The following is a 6,761-nucleotide window of genomic DNA, read 5'->3' as shown; positions in this document are numbered from 1 at the left end:
CCTCCCTCCTTCCTCCCTCCCTCCCTCCCAGGGCTCCGTCTCTTCTGTTAGTGCCTTAAGCCTGCCAATAGGGCCCCTGGGCACTGCCCAGCCCTGCTAGAGCCTCACCGGGCTGGACACCAACAACCCCTTACCTAGAAGGACAGTCCCAGCCACAGGCCTGCAGCCAGCTCTGGCCAGTGTCCTAGTCTGCCCTGAAAGGGGCAGGAACACAAAGGGTGGCGGTCACGGGGATCATGGGGAAGTGGATCATCCAATCCATGATGTCAGGACCAGAAGGACTCCTCACTTGGCCACTGTAATCTAGAGAGACGCTGGGACCCAGAGAGGGTAAGTGCCTTGCCAAGGACACAGAGCCAGCTGGGAGGAAGCTGAGGCTGCAGCCCTGGTTTCTGGTCTCCCTCTTCTGTGGCTCTTCACACCCCTTACAGGAGGGAAACAGGTGGCTCTCTGAGGCCGATGCACCTACTGGGCCTTGATCTGCCTCCTCAAGTCCTTCTGGCTCCCCCAGACAGGCCTGGGCTGGGGACTCAGCTTCCCCCTCCACCCCTCCCCTGACAGGAGCATCTGGGTCACCAAGGCCTGGGGCTGGGCCACCCTGTCATCCAACACATTCGTAAGGCTGGATGGCTGGCCCCGAGGCTCCTATCTGATACCTCAAGGCAGGGACGATGCTGGGGTGACTCTCAGCTCACAGCGGGGGCGGCTGCCAGTCACAACCCCAGTGCCCTCCCATTCTGCCAGCTTCTGGAGCTAGGTCACCCCCGGGGCCCTGGCCAATCAGCAGGTGCCGGCCCCCAAGGTGCCCTGACCACACAGTGGGACTTGCAGGGCACCCTGACTGCAAGCGCTCAGCTCTGTTGTCCCCACGATCCAGTGGTTTCCAGACTCCAGGCATTTCCATGCCACCTTCACTTCACAGGTGTTCTGCTATGAACACTTTGCTTTAAATTGATTTGCTTTCCTTTTAATAACTTCAATTACAGAGGAGACTTTAGATCACTATGATTTTCAACAATTTCTTTGTAACCAGATGCTACGTCCCTCCAAAGACTGAATGTGTGACCTTCTCTCTTTATTACAAAGGGACCTTAGTAAGTGTTGCTTTAGCACCAGACTTTCTCCTCCCTCGACAATAATCAGGTGGAGTGAAGGGAACAGGGATAGGAAACATGAATAAATGAGCTTTCTCACGTGTGACTCCACGTGATTTAACACCACACTTCATCTCGTGGGGCATCCATGGTCCTCTCCGGCCTCTGAGAAACATTACCATTAGCCACAAAAATGCTCTTGAAATTCTAGTCTTTGGCCAAACTATATTTCAGACTTTCTTAAATTCTGGAGCAGGAAAAAAAAAAAAAAAAAGATAAGAGAAAAGAAAGTAAAAGAAAAATATTTTGGTTATGCCACGTTCTCTGATTTGGGTTTCAGAAAATGATTTCTCCTCTTAGCACTACCCTCTTAAACACGTAGAACAAAAGGCAGAGGGGGCCTGGAGACGGTCAAGCTCGGGGTAGGTAAGGAGGATGAGGGGAAGGAAACCTTTTGGGCCACGCAAAGCAGGAAAGCTGGGAACATCATCATGGGCACCATCAGCCTTGAATCATGAGACAGTCGGGTCAAGATTTTGCCATTTGTTTGGTCACAAGTTAATAATAAGTTTTGGGGAGCCAGCATTTGTTGTCAACTATATGCCCCAAGCTCTTGGGGTAAATTATGCCATTTGACCCTGTGAGCTGTGGTATTAGTACATGTACCCATTTGCCAGATAAGGAAACAGGCACACAGAAGTCTAAATAACTTGCCCAAAGTCACAGCTAAGCAGTGCAGTCAGGGTTGGAAATTGCCCTTGTCTGATCACAGAGCCCATGCATCCCCACAGTATTATTCTGACACCCTCCCACAACCCTAGGCCATCTGGCCGGTGCGGAGAGACCCGAGGAGATCCTGGCCCCTCAGATAAAAGGGTGAGGCTGACACGCAGAGGCCTGAAACGGTGCGTAGAAAGTAGAACTCAGCTCTCTGTTCACAGCTGAGTCTTCCGCCAGCCCCTCCGAGCAGCCTCAGGAAGCGGTGTATGGATGTGTGGGAGGGGGGAGACTGAGGAGGCCAGCGACTGTAGGGCTGAGATCACAGGTGGAGGAGAGAGTGTGGAAGGAAGGCAGGGGAGTTGCTGCAGCTTGTTTTTCTTTTTTTAAAAAATGAAGATATAATTCGCACACCATGAAATCCACCATTTTACAGTGTACCATTCAGTGGCTTTTGGTATATTCAGTAAGTTGTGCAACCATCACCATTATCTGATTCCAAAACATTTCATCACCTCTAAAAGATACTCTATACCCATTAGCAGTCAAGCTGCAGTTTCTTAAGGAAAAGGAAAAGGCAACACCAGATGGAACGCTATTCTGGATTAGTTTTAAGCCCCACCTCAACCCTACACACCCTCCCTTTTGTTGTTGCCTTCTTCCCCCAAGCCATCTCAGAGTGAGTCTCCCAGCTCCAGGCTCCAATTGCAACCTCATTCCCAACCAGACTAAACCCCCAAACCAAGAAAAAGAAAACCAACCAGCCCTTAAATTAAAGCAACTCAATTTGTAAGTCAATTAACAACACTTTACCTAACTGCCTTATGCCAGACACTATGAGCAGGAGGATACAGAATTCAGTTAGAAGGACTTTGGGTGCAAGTAACAGCCTGAAGTAGCCTAAACAACAAGGAAAATATGTTATTTCACATAACAAGAATTTCCGAGGCAGGACTCCCCTGGGGTCAGCTAATATGTCTGCAATGGTGTCAGAGACCCAGTTTCTTTCTCTCTTTTTCTTCTTTTCTTCCTCTGCTAGTCAGCCTCATCCTCAGGCAGCTTCCCTCATGGCACAGAATGGCTGCTGCAGCTCCAGGCATCATACCCAGACACAATAATGTCCAAAAACAGGAAAAAGGGACACGTCTTAGTATCATTTTAAGAGCCCCAGAAAACTTAGGGCAGAAAAGTTTTTGTACCCTCCAGCAGACCTCCCCTCATGTCTCATTAGCCTAAACTGGGCCCCATGCCTGCCCTTAAACAAATCCCTGCCAAGGGGAATGGGTGTCCATGATTGGCTTAGATGAATCAGAATTTACCATTGAGCCAGGCTGGGGAGCCAGAACAAACTGGGGACCCTTGCCAGCCTGGAGCAAGAGGCCACCAGCAGTGTGAGCTACACTACAGCCTAAATAGAAGTCTTTGCCTTTGAGAGGCTCAAGAAAGAGCAGCTGACTGTCATAAAGGAATGGAGGGGGCACTTACCCATCACTTAACATGTCCCAGGTGCCATTTCTGACACTGCAGAAATCACTCCACTGAACAAGCAACAGCCCTTTGAAGCAGGTGTTATTATACCCATTTTGCAGGTGAGGAAACAGGCTCAGAGAGGGTAGGTAATGTGCCCAGTGTCACACAGTTGAGAGGCAGCACTGGGATTCATTGGGGTTGTGGTGGTGCCATGAGATCTGGGCTCTAAGACCACTACTCAGACAGAGGGTCTCTCCAGAGAGAGAGGGCGCGGGGCGGGGCCACCTTCCTCGCCTGCAGACTCCATTCAGGCCTTACCTGGAAGCCAAGGCAAATGAGCAGAGGAGGTGGGCTATGCCAGGTGTGGAACAATGCCAGACAGGTGCCCCTGGTCTGCCCAAGGACTCGCCTACACCTGTGCCAGCCACAGCTACCTGTTCCTGGGTACCTGCTAGTGAGGCAGCTCTGACCCCATTGCCAGCCCACTGGATCCGCATCCATATGTCCAGGCTCCCTGGACCCACAGCCAATGGTTGGGCCCGTGTGAGTTTCCAGCAATGGCTGCTGCTGGCTGCATTGTTTTGTGGGGAAGATAATTAGCTGGCAGAACTCTGGAGGGTACAAACCAGGATTTGACCAGTAATTTCAGTCATCTCCAAGGATCATATTAGGCTTGCTCTATCCCATCTCCCTAATGGGCCCCCACAAAAGTCTCCCCATGAAGACGCCTGAGATGAAAAGAATCTTCACAGCTCTTACCTTGGTTTAAAGGAAATAGTTACTTGATCTTCTGTTGGAAGACTGTCTCTCCCACAGATGGCAAGGCCTGGACAGTTTTTGGTCATCAGCGCTTACCCTGTGCTCTACGAAAATGTGTTGAATGAATGAGCCATCCCCCCACCCTGTGCACATAGAGCACCTACTGTGCTCCTGGGGTCCCCTTGAGGATGGACCATTCCTCCCCCAGAGCTTGGCCTCAGGCTTTGCCCACAGCAGGCGCAAAGTATGTGTTTGTGGGTGATGGGAAAAACAGAAACACTTTCCTGCCCTGAAGCCCAGGTGAAAGGGGGCCACAGCTTGGCTGAGGTTGGAGACAGAAGAAAGCAGAGATGGTTCCCGGGTTGCATCTGGGGCTTCCCTTCCTGGTTATGTCCCACCCACTGCGGAATGGAAAGAAAACTGGGAGCAATAGTCCTGACCAAGAGAAACTACGTCAGCCATGCATAGACAGCCACGTAGAGGTCTGGCTCGACTTCCCCAAGGAAGGAGCACTTCCCTGGGCAGGAACTGACCTTGGGTTAGAGCCCAAAGGCCTCAGGCAGGCCCGTCATGTCTGGGTGTGGGCTCAGGGCTCGGAGGCAAAGGCAGAATAAAGAAGGATGGAAAAAGACCGAAGAGTTGGAAGAAACGGAAAGTGGGGGAGGGAAAGAGGGGCAGAGATGGGGGCTGGCAGCACGAGGCCCACCAAGCCCCAGGTGTCCTGTGTTGTGGTAACTTCCCGACAGGCTGCCAACCCCTGATCTCAGCCCGCCAGGGGCAGTGCAGGTGTCATCTGAGAGGGAAGCAGGTGCCAAAACCAGAGTAGGGTAGCTAGGGGGGAGTGACGAATTCTAGGTGCCAAGATCTCAAGATGGGGACCCCAAAGGGCCATAACGACCTCAGACAATGGTCCCCCATCTGAGGCCTCAGCCTCTGCCTCCCCCCTTACTCCCTCAGCCAGTCATCAGCAGCGTTTATAAGGGGCCTGCCTCCCCCCTTACTCCCTCAGCCAGTCATCGGCAGCGTTTATAAGGGGCCTGCCTCCCCCCCTTACTCCCTCAGCCAGTCATCGGCAGCGTTTATAAGGGGCCTGCCTCCCCCCTTACTCCCTCAGCCAGTCATCGGCAGCGTTTATAAGGGGCCTGCTCTGTGCCAGATCCTGCTCTAGGTGCCGGGCCTTCAGCAGAACTTAGATTTTAGAGTAGGAAAGAGACAACATTAACTGGGCAACTTAACAGACACATTCAATATGGAATATATGAAATATCAGGTCAGTGTTTAGGGCTATGCAGAAAAATAAAGTGGAATAAGAGGCCCAGAGGGACAAGGTCGGGGAGCAGCTAGGAGGATGGGGCTGAGGGTCTCGCCGAAAAGGAGATTGTGAGGTGGGTCTCAAGTTGGGATGTCAAACAAGATTTTCCTGAACAAATCCTTCTGGAAGAGGCTCCTAGGCGCCTGAGGAGCTGCTTAGCTGAGGCTGACAGAAGTAGAAGGAGCAACCCAAGACAGCCACTTATTCCTCAGCCCCTAAGAGGAGAAGAAAGAAACCCAATATTTATTATTCACCATCCTCGGGCTGGCGTTCTGTCAGCACGGTTCTCATTTAACGCTGACAACTCCCTATGAGATATAAAGTATTGTCTCCACCTGGGATGGCACAGAGGAGGCTCAGAGATAACAGGCAGCTGGCCAGGGGTGCCCCCACCCCATTTTTCTGTTGTTCCCTCCCTTCTAAAGGACTTTGACCCCAAATCCCTTTCCAAAATGCCCTTGGGGAACTAGAGATGACTAAAACAGGAGGAACTACTGGCACACGGAAAACCCCTGACCGCCCCACAGGTGGCACCTGTGATCTTGGGGTGCTGGTGGGCCAGGCCAGGAAGGACTCAGTGACATCACCCTGCCGTTTGCAGCCTTCCGCGTCTTGACACAAGGTTGAGGCAGCCGCACGGTCCCCGCCTGATGGTGCCCAGGAGTGGGAACCCGGGGCCTCACATCACCCCGCCCGCGCCCGCGTCCTGCATCTCGGGCGTCCTGCGTCTGTGGCGCGGCCCGCTCTCCCAGGGGAGCCACGAGGATGGGGAGGAGAGGGGAGCCTGAAGCCACGCACACCTTATCCCCAGCTAAGCTCGGGGATTGCGAAGTAGATTAAAGGCATTCACTCACGAGGATGCCTACTTAACCGGGATCCCCAAAGATCCGGGCTGCTCACCGACAAAGGTCCCGGCTCCCAGCCCGCGGGTGCGGGCGCGGGGCGGGGCCACCTTCCTCGCCTGCAGACTTCCTGCCTTATTATCAGCACCGCCGCCAGGGGGCGCGCCGGGGCCGGGAGACCGAGAGGCTGGCGCGCTCCGGGGTGCCTTTGTGCGTTCGGCTGGCGTTTGTTGCTCACCTATGTGCTTACCCAGTGCACGCTTCCGGCATTTCCAGGACGCTGCCTCTACACTGGCGGTTTAAAGAAATCTTGTTTGATTAATTCCTGCGCCACCACCCACGCTATGGACCACCTGCCTCCTGGTTGCCCTCTCCGGTTGTCTAGCTTTCTTTCTAGTGGCCTCCAAGGAGAACCTCGCTTGAAACCATTCTGCGGCTCCTGTAGCTCTTGGGGTAAAGTTAAAAGCCCCTCTCTCGGTCGGGGTCCGTGGAAGGAGCTCCCACGTGCCCCCTTCATGCTGTTTCCCCGCGGGAGTCGCGAGGTTGCAGACCTTCCGCACTTGCTGC

Source organism: Balaenoptera ricei, chromosome 20, assembly GCF_028023285.1.
Source record: "Balaenoptera ricei isolate mBalRic1 chromosome 20, mBalRic1.hap2, whole genome shotgun sequence".
NCBI classification, from domain to species: Eukaryota; Metazoa; Chordata; class Mammalia; order Artiodactyla; family Balaenopteridae; genus Balaenoptera; species Balaenoptera ricei.
Note: the sequence above shows the minus strand (reverse complement) of the source record.